At 38.0% G+C, this 26,234-nt stretch overlaps 1 non-coding gene across 1 annotated transcript; it reads left to right on the top strand.

Annotated features, from left to right (window-relative positions):
• Positions 1-1,415: 1,415 nt before the first annotated feature.
• LOC127108603 (small nucleolar RNA R71) lies at positions 1,416-1,522 on the top strand. The gene has a single exon (XR_007796129.1). It is a non-coding gene; the product is annotated as a small nucleolar RNA R71 (small nucleolar RNA).
• Positions 1,523-26,234: the final 24,712 nt, after the last annotated feature.

The following is a 26,234-nucleotide window of genomic DNA, read 5'->3' on the forward strand; positions in this document are numbered from 1 at the left end:
ATTTGACGGAACGATCTGCTAGTTGCACAGACATTTTAGTTGGTCTTAATTCTCCCATTTCAAGTCTCTTGCATATGGATAAAGGCATAACACTAATACCGGCTCCTAAATCACATAAGGCTTTGTCAATGACAAATTTTCCTATGTGACAGGGTATAGAGAAACTACCTGGGTCTTTAAGTTTAGGAGGCATATTCTGGATTATAGCGCTACATTCAGCGGTGAGTGTAACGGTTTCGCTATCTTCAAGTTTCCTTTTATTAGAAAGAATTTCTTTTAACAACTTGGCATATGAGGGCATCTGCGTAATAACTTCTATAAACGGAATTGTGACGTTTAATTGTTTTAGTAGGTCAACAAATTTTTTGAATTGGCCCGCATCTTTGGTTTTAATAAGCCTTTGAGGGTAAGGGATAGGTGGTTTATAAGGTGGTGGAGGTACATAAGGTTCCTTCTTTTCTACGGTTTCCTTATTACTCTCTTCCTTTTCCTTAGGTTCACTTTCCTCCTCAATTGACTTTTTAAAGTTTTGGTTTTCTATCCTTGGGTCAGACGGTCCTTCCACTTCCGTTCCACTTCTCAGTATAATTGCATGAGCGTGGCTTCTTGGGTTAGGTTGGGGTTGGCCAGGAAATGTACCAGTTGGGGGAGCAGTAGGCGCTTGTTGTTGAGCTACTTGTGAAATTTGTGTTTCCAGCATTTTGTTATGAGTAGCCAGGGCATCTACTTTACTTGCTAGTTGTTTAATCTGTTCGCCAGTGTGTACATTCTGGTTTAAGAAATCTTTATTGGTTTGCTGTTGAGAAGCTATAAAAATTTCCATCATGATTTCCAAGTTGGATTTCCTAGGGGCGTTATTGTTAGGTGTAGATGGGATCGGCTTCTGATATCCCGGAGGTATAGCTGGGGCTTGATTTGGAGATTGTCCAGGTGCGTATAAAGCATTATTACTCTTATATGAAAAATTGGGATGATTCTTCCAATTTGAGTTATAGGTGTGCGAGTAGGGGCTTCCTTGAGCATAGTTTACTTGTTCCGCTTGGATTCCTGTTAGGAGTTGACAATCTGCAGGTGTGTGACCTTGGATTCCACAGACTTCGCAATTCTGAGTTATGGCAACCACGGTGGCTGGAGGTGATACATTTAAACTTTCAATTTTCTGGACCAGAGCATCCACTTTTGCATTAACATGATCAAGGTTACTTATCTCGTACATGCCAGTTTTCGTTTGAGGTTTTTCTACCATTGTTCGTTCGCTTCCCCACTGATAGTGGTTTTGAGCCATGCTTTCGATAAGTTGGTAAGCATCAGCATAAGGTTTATTCATCAGTGCACCACCTACGGCGGTGTCTATTGTTAACCTCGTGTTGTACAGGAGACCATTATAGAAGGTATGAATTACTAACCAGTCCTCTAAACCATGGTGTGGACAAAGTCTCATCATGTCTTTGTATCTTTCCCATGCTTCGAAAAGAGACTCGTTATCTTTCTGTTTAAATCCATTTATCTGGGCTCTTAACATAGCTGTTTTGCTTGGCGGAAAATATCGAGCAAGAAAAACTTTCTTCAACTCGTTCCATGTGGTGACTGAGTTGGAAGGAAGAGATTGAAGCCATCTTCTAGCGCTATCTCTTAATGAGAAAGGAAAAAGACAAAGTCGAATTGCCTCTGAAGTGACACCATTAGCTTTAACAGTATCAGCGTATTGGACAAATACGGATAAATGAAGGTTTGGATCCTCGGTAGGATTTCCAGAGAATTGGTTCTGTTGCACTGCCTGCAACAGTGAAGGTTTGAGTTCAAAGTTGTTTGCTTCGATTGCGGGTGGAGCAATACTTGAATGCGGCTCATCTTGCGATGGAGCGGTGTAATCTCTAAGAGCACGAGCTGGTTCTGCCATCTCGGGTATCGAAGGGAAAATATTTTTGAAATCGGGAAGTTCAACAGGAGGGAGATTGTTTGCAGCACGATATTCTCGAATTCGTCGTAAGACTCGGAGATATAGTTCGATATCGTTGATTCGTAAGTAGAACGACTCGCCTTGTGAGCGAGTGTGTGGCATACAAATCAACGAAAGAAAGAAAAGAAAAAGAAAAGCCTTAGTCTCTACAGCGTAATAGAAGAGTTACGATATCGACTAAATAAAAGTCCCCGGCAATGGCGCCAAAAACTTGATCGCGACTTTATGAGTCGAATTTGGGGTACAAACTGCAAGTGCACAGTTCTATCGCGTAGTTTTAAAAGATATCGATCCCACAGGGACTTATGAATCGATATACCGTTATCTAAGGTTACTTCGTAAAGCTAAGGCAGGTAATACTTTGATTGTTTGGGGGAAAAGCTAAAACTAAAATAAGATCTAAAGTAAATATCTAATAAGCGGATATCGGTATGTAGTTCGTCGTAATTAGGGAATCAATTCTTTGTTGGTTTCTTGGTTTTAAAATAAATCTTTTCAGTTGACGCTATTGATTAAAAGTCTTATCTCAAACTCTCGCTCTGTTGAATAAACTATGATTTTATATTAACGTAGCTGTCACTTATAGTTAAGTCAAAAACCACTTTTTGAAAACAATAGGATCCGTAGAAACTCTTTTTAAGAAAACACTAATCGTTTAAACACCCTTATCTCAAACTCTCGCTCTGTTGACTTAGGTTATATAATTAAATTCAAATGCTTAACTCTCGTCCTCACATTCAATATTTAAAAATACTTTTTGAAAAAGGTTAGAATTTAATTAACTCTAAAAATTGCTCTCGCCCTGATCTAGAATTAATGTCCAATTTACACTGTCCAGTCAAAAACTCAAACTCTCGCTCTATTGCTTTTAACTTCTTTATGTCTTTTACTTTCGTACAAAAACCTTGTTATTAAACCTGTAAATTGAGACCGTAAAAAGAGTGATTTTAATTTTAAACTTAATTAAACCAATTTGGTTTTGATTCCTTCATTCCGCTTACTCTACATACCGATACCTAAGTAAATCAGCCAGACATGCTAAACAGACTTAAATAAATATCATGCATAAACAGATTCATCTCAGGCAAATAATATAAATAAACAGTAAAACAGGGCATATATAAATTCAAACAATAATTAAAGAACCTGAGAAATTAAATAGCAGTCTTGAACACTCCACCACAGGTCGGTTGGATTTGTTCTTGAATTCTACAATCAGGCAGAAAAATAAAAGCGAAGGAATAAAAAAACTAGATTCTAACGTAAGGTTAGATCCGGTAAAGGGTACACAATAGTTTCCGGTGTAGAAACTATTGTGCAAAAAAGAATTAATTAAATGCTAAAAAGGAAAATAGAAATTGCAAGGGAAACAATATAAAACTCGTAAAAGCAATGTTGTAAAAAATGTGCTCGTACTGCTGGAAAAGAAAAATTGCGAAAAAACAAAAACGGCAAAGAAATCTGGAAAAAGTGTGGACCCGAGAGCTTTCCAAAAAGCTACTATTTATACTGCTACTTGTGTAACTGCTTCCAAGGGTTTTCCGTGTACACGGTTTTTTCGTTCCAAGGGTCAAGCGTGGAAGTAGCTTCAACGTGTTCTGTTTCAACGTGGTCTGTTGCGTTCCTGGTGCCAAAAATATAGGGGAATGGTGTGACGTTCGTCACACCATGTGTGACGCTCGTCACAGGAGTGTGCAAAGCGTGACGCTCGTCACAGCCTTTGTGACGCTCGTCACAGGCACATCGCCTGTGCTTTTTGGGCTGGGCTTTGGCTTTTGATATTTGCTTCTTTTCATTCCTTTTTGCACCTCCTTTTCTTCCTTTTTTACTTGTGCTTCAAATAAACCACCTGAGATAAATAGAAAGAAAATACCGCGTAATATCTGATAAAATGAAATAAATTGAAGTAAATAATAATATAATTTAATTAAATTGGATCCTAGAATGTGATACTATTTCATGTTATCAGATACAAATACCAGTTCCGCAAGATAACTATGTGGATCTGAGCCAACAGTATAAGGATTATGATCATAGGGTAATGGCCCAGGAAAGTAAATTAGCTGCTCACCCTATTGTCACTATTGAGGAAATAAAAGCTAAAGACAAATATAAAATCTTGGAGGAAAGGATAAGGGTTGTTGAGGGCTTCAATATCTTTGGAGTCGATGTTGTAGGAACGCGCTTGGTACCCAATGTGGTTATACCACCAAAATTCAAAACACTGGAGTTTGAACACGGGTGTTAGCTTCCCTAGGATTCATCTTCGAATGTTTATTAGGAAAATGGCCGCCTACATGGACGACGAGAAATTAATGATGCACAGCTTCCAGGAAAGTCTAAGTGGGGCATCCTTAGATTGGTATATGCAACTCGAGAGAACCCATATCATGACTTGGGAAGAGTTGGCAAATTCCTTCCTAAAGTAATACAAGTATAACTTAGATATGGATCCTAATCGGATGCAACTCCATAGTATATCTCAAAAAGGAAATGAATCCTTCAAGGAGTATGCTCAAAGATGGAGGGAACTAGCTTCTTCCGTGCAACCTCCACTCTTGGAGAACGAGTTAGTTGACATGTTTATGGGCACCCTACAAGGCCCTTACTATAAAAAGATGATCGGTTCAATATCTACCGGATTCGCTGACCTAGTAATAATTGGGGAAAGGTTTGAAAATGGCTTAAAGAGTGGTAAGATTGGAAAACCTTCCTCCAATAAAAATTGTAACAAGAGGTACTCCAGCAATAATAATTCTAAGAAAGGTGAAACCAACACTGTCACAATTGAGGGGCATTCTTAGGTGCACTACAATTCTTACGTAGTTGCAAGAGTTCCTAATCAATATCCACAACAGGCATACTATCGCGGCTGCAAAAATGACAGAGTCACCACTATCCTTTATTCGTTCCTAATGCACATGGAAATAATGATAAAACCTATAAACTAAGGGTGGGATGCTAGGTTTAAGAGTCAATTAAATAAGGGGAAGGTGTTAGACACCCCTTACCTCCATTGTCCTCAACGAGATCCTCCTTTAATTCTAGGGTAAGCAATAATAATTCGAAGAAAGGTGAGACCAACGCTGTCACAATTGAGGGGCATTCTTAGATGCACTATAATTCTTACGTAGCTGCAATAGTTCCTAATCAATATCAACAACAAGCATACTATCACGGCTGGAAAAATAACAGAGTCACCACCATCCTTTATTTGTTCCTAATGAATATGGAAATAATGATAAAACCTATAAACTAAGGGTGGGATGCTAGGTTTGGGAGTCAATTAAATAAGGGGAAGGTGTTAGACACCCCTTACCTCCATTGTCCTTAACGGGATCCTCCTTTAATTCTAGGGTAAGCAATAATAATTCGAAGAAAGGTGAGACCAACGTTGTCACAATTGAGGGGCATTCTTAGATGCACTATAATTCTTACGTAGCTGCAATAGTTCCTAATCAATATCAACAACAAGCATACTATCACGGCTGGAAAAATAACAGAGTCACCACCATCCTTTATTCGTTCCTAATGAACATGGAAATAATGATAAAACCTATAAACTAAGGGTGGGATGCTAGGTTCGGGAGTCAATTAAATAAGGGGAAGGTGTTAGACACTCCTTACCTCCATTGTACTCAATGGGATTCTCCTTTAATTCTAGGGTTAGTGTGTTTCTAAGGAATGTTTGCTTTAATATTTATTAATTGTTTAATTATTTATTTATTTACAAAAATGTTTTATTACTTTAATAAGGGAAGCCCTAAAAATTGTTTTTTGATTATTATACTCGCTATAGTCTTACAACTTTATGTCTACGTATCCTCAAATTTATTAAAGGATCAAAGCCCAGTAGTTCGTCTTAAAAAATATTGGTTGGTTGATTGTTTTTATCCATTGAAAGCTGTCATGCACCGGGGGCAGAGAAGTAATTGATTTTGAAAAATGCCTTAATGCACTAGGGCAAAGGACTTATAATTTGAGGTGAGTTTAAATTGATTTTATCCTAATTGATTATTTGCAAAAATATAATTATTAATTTATTTAAGAAAAATGATATTATATATTTATTTAATGAAAATATTAAAAGGTCAATTATATAAATTCAAATATTATATCCCTTATCCCTAATTGTTTTTATCCCTTAAATCCTAAAATTTCCTTAGAGATTTATCACATGATCATCCCCATTATTGATTAAAAAAATATATAATATAATACTTAATTTATTTATGAAAATAAATATTATATATTTATATGACACACCCCTTTTGATTGATTGAAAAAAAAAATAACTATTTTGATTTAAGAAAGTAAATCCATAGTGATATTAAATATATCATTTTAACAAACATATTAAAAATTTAATTATATAATATCAAAGACCATATCCCTTATTACACTTGGGAATCAAACTCATGACCTCTTACACTTAAGACTCCTTACCCATGTGCTATCTTCCATCATACCATTACACTTATTCAAAATAAAATGACACTTCCAAATATTTAAACAAAAAACAAATAATTTAAATACTTAGATAACTAAAATATTTTCATAGCAAATAATAACTAAACTTTTATCCTATCTTTTTTTTAAAACCTCCTAAACTATTAATCTATAATTTTATTAAATAATTAACACCCTAATATAATACTTATCTTTTTAAATAATATAATCTAATGAGATATACTATTATAATTACTAATCATATTTTTTTTTTCTTCTAAAAATCAATTTTCAAGTAATAAACCACTTTTTAGTATAGTCCCACAAATTATGTTATTTCAACAGGTCTAAATAATATCTCTAAACTAAAGTCAACTCCTAACAAGGACTAAAAAGTCAAAATGGTTCCCCTTTGACTTTTTAGGTCCTAAGGTTGACTAGATGATTGATATGCTCCAGACATGTTAGCCTTAATTGAAAAATAGAAAGAAGAGGTGGTCAAAATTTAGGGTACGACAGCTGCCCCTACTTAATTAGCTTCAAACTAATGAGCCTTCATCTTCTCGGGGTGAAGATGATTAAATATAGAGAGGTGCCCTAATTTTGACCACGAAGTTAGAAGATTCTAGGATTAGCAAGGATTGATCAACCCTTGATGCTCTGTTGGCACACTACTTTGATGTATCCCTAATAATATTTGTTTGCATACGATTCCCATAATCACATAAATCGGGCAGGACTCAGACGATCCTCCAGTCGCTTTTTGATAACCCTGGTAGAACCCCTGATGAAACTCTTAATAAAATCCCCGACAAAACTCTTGATGAAACCCCTTATATAAATTCTGATGGAACCCCTGATGATAAGACCTTGATGAAACCCTTTGATAAATCCCTAATGAAACCTCTTGATTAATCCGTGATGATCAGTTTCAACCCCTCAGGGTGAAATAAGCGTATGATTCCTATGATCATCCGATTTTGTTACTGGAATCAGGTTGGACTTTAGTGATACCCTGATCACTCTAGATGAAACTCCTTTGTGAAAGTCTGGAAGAACCCCTTGATAAAGTTATGGTAGACCCCCTTGATGGAACTTTTTGATGAAACTTCAGATAGAATCCCTAGATGAAACCCTTGATAAAACCCTTTTGATGAAATCCCTTGATGAAACCCCTTGATAGAAATATGGTGAAACCCTTTGATGGAACCCCTTGATGAAACTCCTGATAGAACCCCTTGATAGAATCTTTTGATTAAACCCCGATAAAATCCTTGGTGAAACCCACGGTGAAAACCTGGTGGAACCCTTTGATAAAACCCTGATGAAACCCTCTGATAAAAATATGATGAAATCCCTAATGAAACCCTTAATGGTACATTTGATGAAACCTCTTGATGAAACCCTTTTTGATCAATTTTAACCCTTCTGGGTGAAACTTGCATACTATTCCCATGATCATCCGATTATTTTATAGGAATAGGTAGTACTCTAGTGATACCCTGATCACTCTAGATGAAACCCCTTAGTAAAATTCTGGCAGAACCCCTTGATGGAATCTTTCGATGACATTCTTGATAAACCTTTTTTATAAAATCCCTTGACAAAATCCTTTTGATAAAATCCCTTGATAAAATTCTGGTGGAACCCTTTGATAGAAAATTTCGGGGAAACCCTTTGATAAATCATGATGAAACCCCTTGATAATAACACTTTGTTGAAACTTCTTGGTAAAACCCTGGTGAACCCTTGGTGGATAATGCTCTAATGAAAACCCTTAATTGAACCCCTTTGAGAAAATTCCTTTGATAAAATCCCTTGACAAACCTGGTAAGTGGAATGTGTCTCGTGTGAGGGATAGGTTAATAAGCTAGAGATATGAGAGGTGAAGACCCGTTTAATAGTTGATAACGATCATTCAGGACGACCGACTACTGGATAGATTCCTTTGATGACTCACAGTGAGTGAGTTTGCTGGGGAAGTCCTTTACTGACAAGGCTATGTGGAGATATTACTTACTGGGTAAGACTAATAAGAATTCCTACTTGGGGAATTGTACTAGTATAGTTGGGGATTGGACTTCGATTGGCATCGATATAAGAATCGATAACTAATTATTGGCAAGAAAATTGATGTAAGACCCGAAATATCTGAAGGAAATAACAACGGTATAAGAATTGTAAAACAAGATGACAAACGACATAAGAACCAAAGTGACAAAACAAACGGTGTAAGAACCAAAGTGAAGGTATGTCGATAGTGTAAGAATCGAAGTGACTGAATGACAACGGTGTAAGAACCGAAGTGACTGAATGACAACAGTGTAAGAATCAAAGTGAATGATGGTGTAAGAACCAAAGGGACGATGGTAATAGAACTTCTGCTAGGGATTTCTATAAGAAGACATGAGTAAAAAAGGAGATTAATAAAAGAACTCGATGTCTCTACTGGGGAAGACTAGTGTCACATAAGACGGCTGTCTACTAGGGAATAGGCTTTAAGACGAGGTTCCCTAAGGAATATGAGTGCGGGAGAAAGTCCTAAAAAATCGTTGCAAGTATCTGGTAAAGGAGATGTATACCATTATGGCACAATGGGGACAATGTTGCTAAATATTTTCTGCTTGGAGAGTCAATTCCAAGGATACTTGTTGGGTATTTGTCCTTAAGATCGACTTACTGGGATGTATAACTATGAAAGAGCTGGGGAGAAGCTTTGGAGAAGATCTATCATCGACTTAGTTAGGGATCGACCCAGACTCTTAGGATGAGTCCTGAGTCTCAGCTTATGATGTATTATGTATGCATGTTATGTATGAATGTCATGTTATGTATGCATGTTTAACATTTGTATGGTGTAATGCTTCCTTCACATTCATGGATATGCCACGCATGATATGATGTATGAATGTGATGTTGTGGATGATTCTTCCCTGAAGAATAAGGCTTATTTTCTTTTAGTGAAGAGTTAAGAAGGACCTTTGGAAGGTGACTTTTAAAGGTTGGGTTTCGGATTTGTTAATGAGAATGGGAGTTTTGTAGGGTGCTAGGTAGGATTGAGATTTTGTGAGGTATTCAATGCTAAGAGTGGTTGAGCTTTTTGGATGTAGGTGCCAAATAGGATTGGTCTTTTGTAGATGTTAGATTCATGTTGTGGGAACGTGCTAGATGAATGAGATGATATGCATGTTTTGACGCTAGAGTATATTGACATGATTAATGTATGAAAATGATTTGAATGTTTCCACAAGTGCCCCTGTTGTGGGTTATGGACTGTTAGGGCTTAGAGAGGTTGTTCGTGTAACTAGGATATTTTTCTAAAAGGTGGTAGCGAGTTACGCTAGCATGGATTCCCGATACTCGTTTCAAACTTGATGATTATTGATGTATGGTAGATCTTGTACATGCATGTTGAAGGTATTGAGAGGGATTTTCCCTGCAGAATCCCATAGTTGCCCCAGCCTGTTGGGTCTTTGAAGAAATCCGCCTCAATATGATTTTGAAGCAGTTTAGCCATACCATGCACTTGATACGTCCTACCGTAGTATTAGCCTTGGAGAGATTTATCCTTGACTAATCGACCATTGGAATGATATGCCCCAGATGAATTGTTCTTTTAAAGCGGTTTTTTATCAAACCTTGCGGCAGCCTATCCCAGATTGATAGAGCCTTTGAGGGTATTTCCCTTGTTTTTAGATCTTCATTGAAGGATTTTCCTGAAAAGTAACTTGGATCCCACCATGCTTTGATACGACCTTGATATGAACTGCCCCAATATTTAAATCTTGAAAAACTATGCCCCTGATTATTAAGGTCTAGAGGATTGTCTTGAGAAGGAACTTGGATCATGCCATGTTGTGATATGACCCTGATAAGGATTACTCATAGTATCTGAATCTTGCAAGGTATGCCCCTGATTAACTGGTGCTTGATCAATTCTTGGAATGATCTGCCCCATGTCATTAGGATCTGGAAGGGTTGCATGAAAGAAAACTTGGGTCCCACAATGTAGCGATGTGACTGTAGCACCTCAAATTTGCCCTCCTCATTCATGCATTCATTTTAGGTCATTTAACATTTCATATTGCATTTCATCATGTCAATCAGAATTATCTCCAAGAGTTTATCTTCCAAGAAGCTTGGATATCATCCAAGTCACTTTGTGGGTTCTAGCTGAATGATTAGTCAACACAAGGGAGATTGTGCATTAACTAGGGTTTTTCTCAACACTCAAGGAAGTTTGTATTCATCTGGGTATCAAAGTCAAAGTAGGGTTCCTCAAGGATTGAGATGCATTATTGGTTTGAAGGTCTTATGGATGTTCTGTAGAGCTCTTGGGAGCTAGGGTTTCATGTTCAGAGGTTTTCTTTAAAGGATCAAGCTTAATGGGCTTAGTACAGTTCAAAAATTCAATTGTGAAGTCAAAAGTCAACTGTTGGTCAACCGAGGGTCAAATGGCTAGGGAATGACTTGATATACTTCCAACATGTTCAAATAGGGTCTATTCATCATTCAAAACATTAATCTTGAAGGAACAAAGCTCTGTTCCTGAGCTGTCATGCTCGCTAGGCGAGCAAAATGGTTCGCCTAGCGAGCCCCAAGATAAATCACCAGAGTCACCTGCGCCCAGAAGGAACTTCCTGAACTGTCATGTTCGCTAGGCGAGCAATCCTTCGCTAGGCGAAACCCACATTTCCTCCTTCGCTCTAGCAAGCCTTGATGATGTTGCTACTGGAATTGCTCGCTAACCTGCTTGCTGGATGCTCGCCTAGCGAGTAATTGCTAGCTGTGTTTTTATCCAAGTCTGGGAGTGTTCGCTGGAACCTCACTGAATGCTCGCCTAGCGAGCCCTTCGCTACTTCACTCGCCTAGCGAGCTTGACTGATGTACCAATCGAATCATCACCAAGGAAGCTCCAAATGAACTTTTTTCAGACATGACAGTTGTAGATCTTTGTCTCCTCTTTCCAAAAAGTTCTACTTCAAGGCTATTTGATGAATGGTTGAAGAGTTATGGTTCTTGAATGATGAAGTGTGCATGAAGGCTTTAAAAAGGCATAACTTGAGGTTGACAAGTCCAATTGGTGTGGTTCTTTTTGCTATGGTTTTGTTTTGAGAAGTACTTCAAAATGGCATGCAAAATGACCTATAATTTTGCATGATTCATCAATGGTGCAAGTCATTTTTCAAGCTTTCTTGCATGAAAAGTCAAAAGGACTCATAATGACATCATGGAATATTCTCATGTGCCAATCATTGGGAATTTATTCAGCATTGTTTTTTGGGCCAAATCCACATTGGGATTTGAGCCCATGCATTCCCACATGTGTGGAGAAGCCATACATGCACAAAAATAACAAAAAAATCATGGACTTGAAATTCCTTCATTTTTGAGCCCACCAAGCAAAAAAAATCAGAGTATAAACTCAAAAAATTCATTTGAGCAAACCCTAATTCGTGCAACCTCCATACACTCTAAAAAACTCACTTTCCAAAAGTCATCTCATACTTGATTCTCATCAAATCCTTCCATACATCCATGAAAAATGAAAACCAGTATCACAAACCACCCTTCATTTGATCCATTCCAAGCAGTTCCTAAACAGAGCTTTAATGGAGGTTGCTTATTGGATCTCAAGATCTGGACCGTTTCAAGCACAATCAAAGGTAGAAAACATTCAATGAAGTTCAAGGGAGGTATTCTGGAGCCTATCTCATCACCATACTGATGTTTTGGAAAGCGCCATTTCCGGTAACTCAAATTTCGACTCTCTTATTTCGCTCATTTCTTATTCCTAAATGAAACTACATGCTATGGTGATGATGTAGATGTGTTTACTTTTTAAAATGATGCAATATTGAGTGTGAAATCTTGATTTAAAGTTTTGATGTTCAAACTTTTTGTTTATGATTTGAGAGATTGGTGAGGATTCATGAAAAACTAAGGTGATTTTTGAGTTCCTAGCATATGATTTAGGGGGGGGTAGCCCCATTTTCGTGAAGTTCTGGGCCGCGCGTGGAGGAGGCCGCCGCTGGAGGTGGCCGGAATTCCACCGGCGTTACTGTTCATGGCCGGAATGTCTTGAGGAAGAAGATGATCCCGTGGCTGTTAGATCTTGTTGACTTGTCTTTTGATCCAAAGGCCCATGATTTTTCTAATTTTCGTTTTTATTTATTTTTTATTTAGTCACTTAAGTGACTTGTGACCAATTGATTTTGTTGCACATGTGTCACATGCCATGTACATATTTCATCCTGTTTTATTTTATTTTTTAAAAATAGCAAAAACACTTTAAAAATATCTGAATTTTTTTGTGAGTGATCCCTGATGAGTCCTTGATTTTTTGGTACCATTGCCCAATTATTTCATGACACGTGGAATTTAATATGAATTTCTGATTCATTTATGTGCATTTTTGACCATTTGCATTAAAACCTTCATGAAATCCCATATTTTAACCATTCTGACCCAAGCGTTTGCACACACCATCCTCATACGTGATACTAAGATGTGGTAACTGGTTTGATTATTTTCTATGTCATTTTGCTAAGGTTTGACACATGAATTTAAATGTTGCGTTTTTGGACGTGTTTTTGCATTCTCAATTTCTCGATTTTTGTTTTCATATCAAATGAATCTGGATGCTCCTGATTTTTTGCATGATGTTTATATATGGTTAGTGGAACCTTGTGTTAAATTACCATGAATTTAGGATGCATTTTCAGTTTGATTTGGATTTTTGAAGTTGATGTTTGCATTTTAGTCCCTATTTTGATGCTTGCTTAGCATGAGGCACTTGTGCCACTTCCTCTGAGTGTTGAAACCAATACTTTTGCACATGTTTTAGTATGTATGTCATGTCTTGATGTGTGGAGCCTTGCCCCCTGACTTTGAGTTTTGATACTCTTTTGATGCATTTGTTTAACAAGAGGTTTAGGTCTCTTATCCTTGGTTGTTTTTGCAAACTTTTGCGAATTTTAATGGCATGATTCATGTGGTTACACTTTGATTCTGGTTTGGTGCCTTTGCATATGTGTTCTCCCCTGTTATATGATGATTCTATCAAGTCTTTGTGCATTTATTCATAATGAGCTCCATTTTGCATTCATTTGAGCATGAAAGACGCATTAGAGTTTCATGATACACTTTGTTTGATTTTGGTCCAAAAGTGATTCTATGCTTATGATATGAACTTGGAGGTTTCCATATTGATTACATAGCTCATTTGCCATGCTTATGATGTGTATACCTTTCTGCCATGTTCATTTCATCTTGACACATAATTGCATGAACTTGTCTATATTGCTTTTGTTGCATTTTGAGGTGCTTTGGACATGATTGACTTCCACTTTGCTAAGTTGGATTTAAATGACTTTTGATTGATATTTTAGGAGTCATTTGGTTCTGTTTGTATGCTTGATTGTCTAATCCTTGACCCTTGCCTCATGCCTTTACCTTTTATGACTCATTGTTGAAGTTGAAGCACTTTGAACTTGTATGTTGACTTGTTTGACTTTGATGCACCTTTGGATGTTTAGTGCTTTTGCTTTGATCTTGTTGAGTTGAGATCTTGAGACACTTATTGAATGGATGTCACTTCTGACTTGGTGCTATTGTATCCTCCTTTCATCATTCATGCTTTGTTATGACATGCTTTCTATTGCATCCGTGCACTGTTTACCTAACACTGTTGTTGCTATGATTCTTCTGTTTGGTGCAACTCTTGATTGCACCCCATCTTGTTATTCTAACTTGTTTGTTGAGTTTTTGTGAGGGCTCACATGACTCTTGAAGAGATAGCTTGCTTGGTATTCCACTTTATTTGTGGGATACCATTTGGAGATTTATTATGATTGCTTTGCTGACTTGCTTTCTTTGATGGTGCTAGCTTGAGAGATCTCTGGGTTTCTTGCTTCTTTAGTTGTTCTTACTTTGGATCTTTATCCGTGTGGTAGATCTCTTGATCCCTTTTACACCTTTCCAGCATTTTACCGCTTTCTTAGCTGGAAGACCTCGATAGGAGGCAATGTTTTTGTGTGTTTACTTTTGTGCCCAAAAACCTCCAAGAGGAGGCACCAGTGCTAAAGACCTTCATGAAGAGGCAATTGACGGATAAAAGGGATTAGTAGTCAATCCCCTGTTATTCAGTGTGTCGTTCTTTATGCTCGCACTACATGTCGATGCTTTAGAACAAAAGCCCAAGATCTTTTGTTCGGTCAGTCAGTGGAGAGGGTTTCATCTTTCTAAACCCCCACGCTTTGTCATGAGCTCACCCTGTCCAGGGTTAAGAGCTATGAGGTCTTATCCTCATTACCCTTTTGATCTGCTCACCCTGGCGTTCAATGTCAGTGGTTAAGAGCCCGTTTGATTACCTTTCCATGGCTTGTTTGTCGAGGTTGATATGACCCCTCTTGACTAAAGCCCTACCCATGTATGCTTGAGCCCCCTTGTTGGTGTGTTTACTTTATGCTATATGTTTTTGTGTGGTGTGATCGTCTCCCCATAGGACTGCTAGGCTTCGTATAGTCTCTCGTCTGCATGTCAATTAAGGTAGCACGGTTCCTTCGTCTAGGACTTCCTTTTTTGCATGAGCATTCCTAAAACACAAACAAACTCTTTGATTTTCTTTTCTTAAGAACACGTTAACTCCTTCTACTACAGGTGAGTAAGTCTCCAAAGGTCGAGCATCCGGTAGATTGCGTAGTAACGTCGTTCATCTAAAAAACACAAAAGAAACAAAAATAGGTTAGCCGAGCTACGGTGCTCTGATTCTCAATTCTTCTTGAGATACGTATGCAGCAGGGTAGGGCCTGTGCGAGCAATAACTCTTTCTTTTCCCTACTTTGATTTTCTCTCTTTCGCATCGCATATAGGACTTTTTATACACACACTTTAGACATAAATAGCAAGCGTGGATCCTGTGGAGTACCACAGACGTGAAGGGGTGCGATAACCTTCCCTTCACGTAACCGACCCCCTTACTCAGTTTTCTTTGGTTCGAGACTTTGTTTTATCCGTTCCCTCTTGGTTATGCAGTATTACCTTTCCCTCCTCTTGGGATAAAAGTACATAACTGGTGACTCTACTCTTCTTCTACGCCACCTCCTTTTCGCGTTTGTACTTGGATTCGGGAAATCCGGGGAGCGACAACGACCTTCATATAAATTGCCCAATATTTGAACTTTTGAAAAGTATGCCCCCTGACTAACTGACTTTCAGAGTGGCTGCCTCCACTGTGCTCAAGAGGTGACCTGCCCCAATATGAACTCTTGAAAGGTTCGTGAAATTCTGGTATCAAATATAAGATGTCGAAGGTAATGTTACGACACTAATATCTGTTAACACACAATGGATAAAAAAAATAGAATGGTAAAGCAAACAACACAAGCAATTGTTAACCTAGTTCGGTGCAACTCACCTACGTCTGGGGGCTACCAAGCCAGGAAGGAAATTCACTAAAATAGAATTAGTTCAAAGACTCTCCGTACACTTCAACAAGTTACAGTCTTTCTCACCTAATCTCTACCCGTGCAATTTCTACCTAAGCACTCTTAGATATGAGAACCCACTCACTTCCCTACAATCATACACCAGTGATTTTAAACAACAATCCCTTGTGAAAAGGAAATACTTTTCAATTACACACTCTTTATTTTACTTCACAGTTTCAATCAAGAAGACACACTCTTAATCTTGCTTCATAACTTTGATCAAGAAGACACACACTCTTGCTTAACAGCTTTAGAGTGACAAATTACAACCACAAATCAGTCCAATTCAATCATCAATGGATGACTTGAATGACCTACAAGTCTTACGACTAAACAAACACAAACCCTAACTCTCTCTCTATATTTCGCTCAGTCTTGGTTGTGTATTCAAACAGGTTTTCTAAGTCCCTTTTTATAGAAGCTCTTTGCTGGGCTTGGACATCTTGAAAACCCTAAATCTATTTTCCAATCAAATCTTTTTATAACAGCTGTATAGATCTCCTTGGAAAATAAGTAAATCTGGTTGTAATCCAAGATTGAATGCGCCAGCTAATCATATCTTCAATCATCCAAAGATTACCATTAATTGTGCAATCACAAAACACCAGACGTTCATACTGAATGTTCTGTGTACAGGATGTCATGACATCGGGTCTGACATCCTAAAAAAATCCCGCATAATCCAATAATTCCTTTTATAACTTCCAGCAGGTACAACCATATCAGATGTCATGACCTTGTGTATGTCATCTGAAACAATCCTACATGAACATGTCTTTCATTTAAGCTCCAGCAGGTACATCCAATATCAGAAGCCATGGCATTGTACGTGGCATTCTAAAACAATCCTGCATGCACATGTTCTTGAACTCCAGCAGGTACATAGGATATCTCATGTTAAGACATCACATATAACATCTTGTGAACACTCTTTGTTTTACCAAAATTGCTGCCAACTCTTAGAATCAACAAACTCCCCCTTTGGCAAATTTTGGCTAAAACATATATCTGTCCTTTTTGTTCACAAGGTAAACTATCAGCAGTTAAACAACTTAACAGTAGTTTAATCAGCAGCAGAAGCAAAACAATTACTAGCTATGGCTACTAGTAATACACACATGCACAAGGGTACTTCTCCTCCCCCTAAATCTGTGCAACAAACAGAATTACTAGTTATGGATGCAACTAGTAAGACACATAAATGCACAAGGGTACTCCTTCTCCCCCTAAATTTGTGCATACAACAAACATAACAGCTACTGTAACTCCAACAGTTGTACCAGCCAGAATGTCATACTGACATCTGCTTCAACATCAACACCTGTACACCATATCAGATATCCTCTTTGACATCTGTAAACAGAACACCATTATGTTTTAGCACCTGTGCACTTCTTTCAATAATAGCTGTCCTTCTGTCCAGCCACATACAACTTCCACATCAGCTTCCATATCAAGCACTTCTCCCCCTTTTTAGTCAAAATTGACCAAAGGTGACCAATTAGACAAAATAAATGTCTATTAGCCTAGCAGAGAATGTTAGATCAGATGTTATAACATTAAGCATGTTAAAACAAAATATTCAGGAAGTACACACCATCATTAAACACAGTTGTGATAGCTGGAATAATGAACAAATCCAAGGAACTCCTTAAGAGCCCTAAATATTACATAACAAGCATCAATAAGGACTGCCACAAAATACATAATTAAAAAACAATAAAGACAACAGCCTTCCAAACAACAGCCTAGCTTCCACCAAACTTTCCAGCACACCTCCCAGTCTTCAATTCAGGCAGGAACCATTAATCAGAAGAAGAAGTATTACCTTCACCTTCATCTTCATCTTCAGAACCCTCAGAGCTTCCAGAGTTGCCACTGGATTATGCTTTTCCATCTGAATCCTTACCAGCCTTCTCTATCTCCTCCTTTTCCAGGCTACAAATAAGAGCTTCCAAAGCTTCTTTTCTTGCCTTGGCCACCTTCATACCCTTCTCCAATTCCTTGCAGGTATCTTTCAATTGATCAATTAGGCTTCCTTGAGATGCAGGCTCTCTTCTGACAGATGTCATAACAACATCATTTATATGACTTCCCTCAAACAGCTTATAATGAATGGATATAAGGGTTTTTCTTCTGCTTGGCATGTCATTTGTATTGAGTATGCCTGGTTGTTGGCTCAGGATAATGCCACTCATAAGGGAAGGGAAGGCAATAGGTAACTTCACAGCATTTGTAGAAGCATGTCTGATGGTTTGATCAAATATAAATTTGCCAAAATCATAGTTTATCTTGGTTCCAATTGCATGAATGATTCTTCCAAGGATAATGGAGATGGTAGAGACATGATTAGTAGCTATCCAATTTGCTGAACCAATCTTGTGCAGAATGGCATATTTAACAGTGAGCTTACTAGCTGATAGGTGTTTCCTACTAGGCCATTCCTTAACTTTGCCAGCTGTAATAATTCTACAGACCTCATTATCTGTGGTCTCTAGATCTACTCCTCCATCAGTTCCTCTCCCTAGGAACTTGTTGATGATGGTAGGTGAAAGTTTCACACACTTACCCCTTACAAAAACTTTGCAGACCTCCCTGCTTCTTCTTTCATAAATCTACTCAGGGATGTTCATAATGAATTCTTTGACCAACCCCTCATAGCACTGAGGCAAAGAAGTCACAGTTTTCATAAGACCAGCTGCCTTAATTAACTCCATGACTTCCTTTACTTCACTTGCCTCTTTTCCCAATTCTCTTTCAACTACTACCCTTCTTTGAGTCACAAACTTCCATTTGGAAGCACCATCTTCTATGTGAAAAGAGATATTGTCAACATGAACAACAACCACTTTGTTTGGAGACTTCTTTACAGACTTCCTTTTAACAGGGGGGATGTCTGAGACATCGTATTCGACATCCCCACCAGATTCAGAACTCTCACTTTCTTTCCTCTTCCTGACCTCTACTTTACTCCAAGACTTGGAGGGACCTATACCAGCAACCTTTTTCTCTCTCCTAGCTGTCCTTATCTCAGCCATACTCTTCCTTTTTCTCAGTTTATTAGCTACACTTGTTTTCACAAGATTAACCAACGTGTCATCTTCTTCCTCAGACCTTTCTTCCTCAATATCCTGAGCAGTATCAGGGGACATGCTAGGTAAGTTTTTTCCAAGAGAACATAGTCCCTCGCAGCTACTTCCTTTTCTTTTTTAGATGAGTCATCATCTTTCTCAGCTTGGGTTTCCACCTCAGGAGAGGGGTCCCTTCTGGACAGAGGGGTAAAAATATCCTTGACTCCATGCTCTTCATTCAGTATCCTAGTAACTAGGTTTCTTATGGTGCGATCAATAAAGTGCACGTCCTCTTTATCAGGAGATTTTTCAGGAGTGTTACCTTACTTAGCTCCAGCCATGGAAGGGGAGCCTGGGACGTCACCTGGTATCATACGCAGAGGAGTCACGTCCATCAAATCTTCATCTAAAAATTCCATGGAGGAAGTTCTTGTATGAAAGGGTTTTGAGCTAGATGTTGATGGATGTTGAGACATGTTGTTGAACTTTTGAGAAAAATTTCTTTGCCCTAACAGAGGTTCTCTGAGTAGTTTGATGAAGATGGAAAGAATTGTGTTTAGGCAGAGCGTGCAAATGAAATAGACATTATTTCCAATACTAGGAGATGATTCATTATTAATGTGGCCTTTTCTTTTCATTGGGCAGACAATATTTTTGTTACCTTTTCCACTCCACATTAATTGTCATATTTTCTCAAGAAACCAAGCCCCTAATTTCCCTCTTTCATATTTCAGTTGGCCATCATACAAATCCCTTGCAGTCTTGTTAGTTAGTTGCATTTCATGTTGTAGAACTATGAGTTTGTTTTCCACATATCTTCTAAATGAGTGATGAAAGCAAATAATGTACTTGGTCCAGCTGTGATGAATATGATCTTTGGACATAGGTGTACCATACAGGTTGTCATAATACAATGTCATAGCATCGAGTGTGACATTGTATATAATTATCAGTAGTTTCATCCAACCAGGTTGAGAATTGTTACTTTCATCTAATATCTTTCCTATCTCAATTTTCTTTGCACACATAGTACCTTGTGTCTCAGTTCCAGCAAGGCTCTCACTAACTTCAGACTACATACCACCAGTCATATGTTCCCTTTTTTCAGGTGTTTGGGCCATCACGACCTTCTCTTCCTTGAGGTTAGGTCTTAGCTTCTGGTGTAACATCCTTGTCTGACATTTTCCATTTTCCTTGAAGATTCTTCTCGCAACTGTACTCATCTTAGAGGGGTCATCCATTTGAGAGCTCCACATGTAGCAGTTATTTTTGGTCCTGATTCCTTTCATAATTACTTCACTGTCTTTGTTAACAATCAGACATTCAGTTTTAGTGAAGATGATATTCAGACCTTGATCCCCTAGCTGACTGATGCTTATTAGATTTGAAGTCAAGCCCTTGACTAGTAGAATATTGTCAAGTTTAGGAGCTCCAAGACACTCAAGCTTGCCTATCCCCTTTATTTCACCTTTTGCTCCATCACCAAAGGTTACATAGCTTAAGTCATGAGGGTGAAGATTAGTTATCAAGTCTGAGTTTCCAGTCATGTGTCTAGAGCATCCACTATCAAAATACCACTCTTCTTTGTGAGCTATTAGACTTGTAACATTAGTCTTAGGAACCCATTGCTTCTTGTTGATAGGCCTGTGCTGTTTGGGTCTGGGTTGATAGTGAGTCTGTTGATGAACAGGGGTAGGGTAACCATACAGCTTATAGCAGAAGGGCCTTGAGTGTCCAAATTTTCCACAATAATGACATCTCCATCTTTGGTGTTTTCCTTTCTGCTGTTTTCTCTTCTGATGATGTGGCATATGATGTGACATCTTAGGACTACTCTTAATATTGCTGCATTTAGGTTTAGCTTGAGGTTTGCAACCAGTGTAACTACTTTCAGTCTAAGATTTATGGTACCCTATTCCAGATTTGGCTCCTGAGATTAGTCCAGTTTGGAGAATCTTGTCTAAGGAGTCAGATCCATTGTTTGGCATCCTTACATACTTGGTTGTCTCTTTTAGTTTTGAGTTTAAGAGCATGACTTCAGTTTTTAGCTTAAAGATGGTTTCTACATGTTCTGCCTTTTCATTCTCCAGTTGTACTACCTTCTGGCTCTCAACTTGTTGATTTTCACCTAGCTTGACCTTCAGAGCCACATCTTCTGTTTTCAATTTGGAGATGGTTTCCAAGTATTCTACCTTCTCATTTTCAAGTTGAGTTATTTCTTTCTTCTGGTTTAAAACCTGCTTGCTCAGCTCTACACTTTTATGACACAGCTCTCTGTAGGTAGAGGCCAATTCCTCAAAGGTTACTTCACCATCACTTGAGTCTTCATCAGATCCCCATCTTCCTGTCAAAGCAGTCACAAGATTTGCAGCCTCCTCTGTATCACTCTCATCTGACCAGGTGGCAGCAAGACTTATCTTCTGCTTCTTGAGGTAGGTTCCACAGTTTGTTCTAATGTGTCCATGCCCATCACATTCATAGCACTTTACTTCTTTTCCTTCTTTGGGCTTCTCCTCTGACCTTCCTCTTCTTCCATTAATGATGTCAGATGAGATGTTCTTGACATTTGCCTTGGATCTTACATCCATTTTCTTTAATAATCTGTTAAACTGTCTCCCCAACATTGCAACTTCATTGGCCCATTCTTTATCCATATCTTGACTGTTTTCCTCTTCTGTGTTGGATATGAAGGCAATGCTCTTGGTTTTCTTTTCAGTTCCATCATTCAATCCCATCTCAAAGGTTTGGAGGGAACCAATTAGCTCATCTACCCTCATGTTGGAGATGTCTTGAGACTCTTCTATGGCAGTCACCTTCATTGCAAATCTCTTAGGGAGTGACCTGAGTATTTTTCTTACCAATTTTTCATCTTTCATCTTCTCTCCCAGGGCTCCTAAAGCATTAGCAATCTCAAGGATACTCATGTGAAATTCATGGATGTTTTCATCTTCTTTCATCCTTAAGTTTTCAAACTTGGAGGTGAGCAGCTGAAGTCTAGACATCTTTACCCTAGAGGTGCCTTCATGAGTGGTCTTGAGAATGTCCCAAGCATCTTTGGCCACTTCACAGTTATTTACCAGCCTGAAAATATTCTTGTCTACCCCATTGAATATTGCATTCAAGGCTTTAGAGTTTCCAAGAGCAAGATCATCCTCCTCCTTGGACCATTGTTCTTCAGGCTTCTTCTCAGTGGTGGATTCTCCTTCTTTAGTAATGACAGGATGCACCCATCCTGTTAGCACAGCTTTCCAAGCCTTGTTATCAAGGGATTTTAGAAATGCTACCATTCGAGGTTTCCAATAGTCATAGGTAGAACCATCCAAAATTGGTGGCCTATGAATAGATCCTCCATCTCTCTCCATTGTACCAGAAAGTATTGCCCCTAGATCTCACCCAGAATCAGAGCAGGATGCCCGCTTTGATACCAATTGAAATTTTGGTATCAGATATAAGATGTCGAAGGTAATGTTACGACACTATATCTGTTAACACACAATGGATAAAAAAACAGAATGGTAAAGCAAACAACACAAGCAATTGTTAACCCAGTTCGGTGCAACTCACCTACGTCTGGGGGCTACCAAGCCAGGAAGGAAATTCACTAAAATAGAATTAGTTCAAAGACTCTTCGTACACTTCAACAAGTTACAGTCTTTCTCACCTAATTTCTACCCGTGCAATTTCTACCTAAGCACTCTTAGATATGAGAACTCACTCACTTCCTTGGTTGTGTATTCAGACAGGTTTTCTAAGTCCCTTTTTATAGAAGCTCTTAGCTGGGCTTGGACATTTTGAAAACCCTAAATCTATTTTCCAATCAAATCTTTTTATAACAGCTGTATAGATCTCCTTGGAAAATAAGTAAATCTGGTTGTAATCCATGATTGAATGCGCCAGCTAATCATATCTTCAATCATCCAAAGATTACCATTAATTGTGCAATCACAAAACACCAAACATTCATACTGAATGTTCTGTGTACAGGATGTCATGACATCGGGTCTGACATCCTAAAAAATCCTGCATAATCCAATAATTCCTTTTATAACTTCCAGCAGGTACAACCATATCAGATTTCATGACCTTGTGTATGTCATCTGAAACAATCCTACATGAACATGTCTTTCATTTAAGCTCCAGCAGTTACGTCCAATATCAGAAGCCATGGCATTGTATGTGGCATTCTGAAACAATCCTGCATGCACATGTTCTTGAACTCCAGCAGGTACATAGGATATCTCATGTTAAGACATCACACAACATCTTGTGAACACTCTTTGTTTTACCAAAATTGCTGCAAACTCTTAGAATCAACAGCTCGCCCCTTATCATTAGGATCATAGAGGTGATTCCAAATTGGTAGGTCAGATCTTGGGATGTTTTGCGCCTAGTTAGTATGATCTTCAGATGATCTGCCCATGACTATAAGGATTTTCCCCTAATTGGAAGGATCCTTAGGTGACTTTCCATTAGTCAACAATGTCTCGAAGTGGTATGCCCCTTATCAGACCATTGTTGATATTTCCTGGGTGCTAAGTATTTATTTGTGAGAAAAAAGTTCTCTTTGAAAAGTAATTCTAACGCCATGCTCATGCAAGTTTTTGAAAAATAAAAAATTGTTATGGAAAACGGATATGGTGTATACATATAATATCTGGCCACGAGGTTGGCACAAATGGAGATGTGAAAATGTGATAAAACAAGATGGTTACCAATGATTTAACAAATATATGGAGTCAGTTTGATGCAAATTTGACTGAGTATGCTTTCATAGTGAACCTAGCTTCAATTAGGACTTTTGAAGGTTATAACGTGACCTGGTTCACGGTTTATGAAACAAAAATATTATAAGGCTCAAACTTTGATTAAGACTCACCCATTCTCCTTGATGATCTCCATTGCTAAATCCAATTAATTCAACAAAATGCATTTAGTCTGCAAGATAATTTTGATAATGATGATGGATGTAATGATTCAAGCACTAATGAGATTCTTAAGATGGCACCCACATATTTTCACTCACAAGCTTGTTTCCATTTATTTAATCCTTATTTTTGCATGGAACCATTCTTTTGAATTTGTGGTCCATTGGGATGCCCTAAATTTTGTGTAAGTAAACTCATTTTTAGTTCTTGATTAGCGGATTTTTTTTAAACATGATGCCCTAACTTTTGCCTAAGTCAAATTTTCATATTTTCTTTTGGACTTAGCGGGCTTCTTTTTCTTTGAAACAACTCTTGTGATATTTGCTTTTGATTTCAAAAGTTATGTCTAACATATTAGCTATCATGAGCTTTATACTTTCTTAGCTTCCTCGATGTTAGATGATTTATGCGAGGAATACGATATGCTTGAACCTATTATCCTTGTGATTAGATAGAATAATTCTCTTGAGATTAGAATGCATTATTGACTTAATTAAAAAACTACTCTTCCCCTGGTTAATATTAAGGGTTTTTATATATTGAAAAAGAAACACTGACTTCTGCCTCGAGGGCTTGACTACAAATTTATTTCTCCAGTGTTTGGGGAAGCGAAACAATGCCTTGCATCATCAGACAGGTCTTACTATTAAAATCATACGTCAGCGAATTCAGGTTTTTTTAACATCATTCTCCTCTTAAGTTTATTAATGGTGAAGAGATGGAAAATCTTTGATTTATTTTTGTATAATGGCATAGGAAAGAGTGAAAACGAATGGATCGATTCAAAAAACGTGCATGCTCGTTTTATTAAAATTACTTTTCAAAGAGTACAAATTTTAAATACAAACAACCCTTAGCAAAAAAGAAATTACAACAAGAAAGGATAAAGTCTATTGATCCTAGGGACGAGCTTCATTGTTGATCCAACTGGCTTTAGGAGACATTTCTTGAAGTTCTTTCACTTGTAAAGATAAATGGGTGACCTTTCAACAATGGGACTCCTTTTTTGGAAGTCAATTGCTTGTTGTTAATCAACTTTTGGACTTTGTGCTCACATCAGACATTCTCATCATAACTTGTAGGATATGGACGAGGAGGAAGATCGCTCGGTCGTAGTTCCACTTGGTCACCTATGAGCAAAGGCTTCAACAAATGACCATAAGACTTTGGTATAGGATCCAAGTTCTTTCCAAGCTTCCTTTGTTGTGATTGATGGAGTGCATGAGGCTGCTGCTAAAGTAGATACTGTTGCAGACTTTATTGAGGCAGTATCATCCAGGGTTGTATTTGAGGATTTAGGTAGGTCGTGACTTGCATGGTGAAGGATTACCTTCTCTCTTCAATGGTACTTTGCCCTCTTGAGTTCTTCCATAGTTTCTTGAGATATCTTTTGAGTTCGTTTGTGAGTATCAGGAAACCTCTTAGCCCTTGACAGTTGGATAAGGGTGAAAAGGGAAAGGATATGAAAATGTATGAGTATGCATGCAAATGCATGGGGTATGAAAAAAAGTTTTTTTAAGGTATGTTAAAAGTGTTTTTTAGATGTAATGCAAGTGTCACATTATGGTAGTGACAGATAAAAGGAAACCCTTATGGGTTTAGGATAATGACATACATAGGGAAACCTTATCTAGGAAGGTTCCCTACAGATAAGGATAATGATAGGTAATGCAACCCATATATGGGTTTAAGGATAGGTAAGATAATATGCAAGCATGGCCTAGCTAAGGTGGTCTTCTTATGACATGCCAGTTCTAAGTTTAAACTACCCAATCCCCTCATTTGTAGGATATAAAGTTTTTCGTAAGATGATAGATCTAGAGTCATGGATTATACCCTTGGTTTACCATGATAAGGAGAAAGCCTTCCTACGATAATCCTTCGGGATATGTCTCATCTAGGTGGGACCTTAGTAACGTCCCTTGTAAGTTGATAACATAAGGTCGCCATGAGTGGAGTGGGTTCTAAAAGAGGTCCCTAGAGTCATGGACCAAATTTAAAGTTTCATCATGAAGAAGTGTTAGACTTCTTATGATAAACCCTTTGAATTGATCTACTCTAGATGGAATCGTCATCAAAGACCCCACGGGATGAGAACCCTAGTGGCTTAGACAAGACACCCCCTTACTTAAAATTATTACTTTTCCCTCAAGCCTGGGTTTTAGCTTCACATCTTTGAAAATCACAACCAATATGATATGACATGCATACCAATATAATAAAGAATAAATCAAATAAATAAATAAAAACACAAATAAAGGAAAGCAAACACACAGAGAAAACAAGCACAAACCTAAAACCCAAGGTTAAGATGGGCTCTCTTTTAGGGAAAGTATAA

Source organism: Lathyrus oleraceus, chromosome 7 (assembly GCF_024323335.1).
Source record: "Lathyrus oleraceus cultivar Zhongwan6 chromosome 7, CAAS_Psat_ZW6_1.0, whole genome shotgun sequence".
NCBI lineage: Eukaryota > Viridiplantae > Streptophyta > Magnoliopsida > Fabales > Fabaceae > Lathyrus > Lathyrus oleraceus.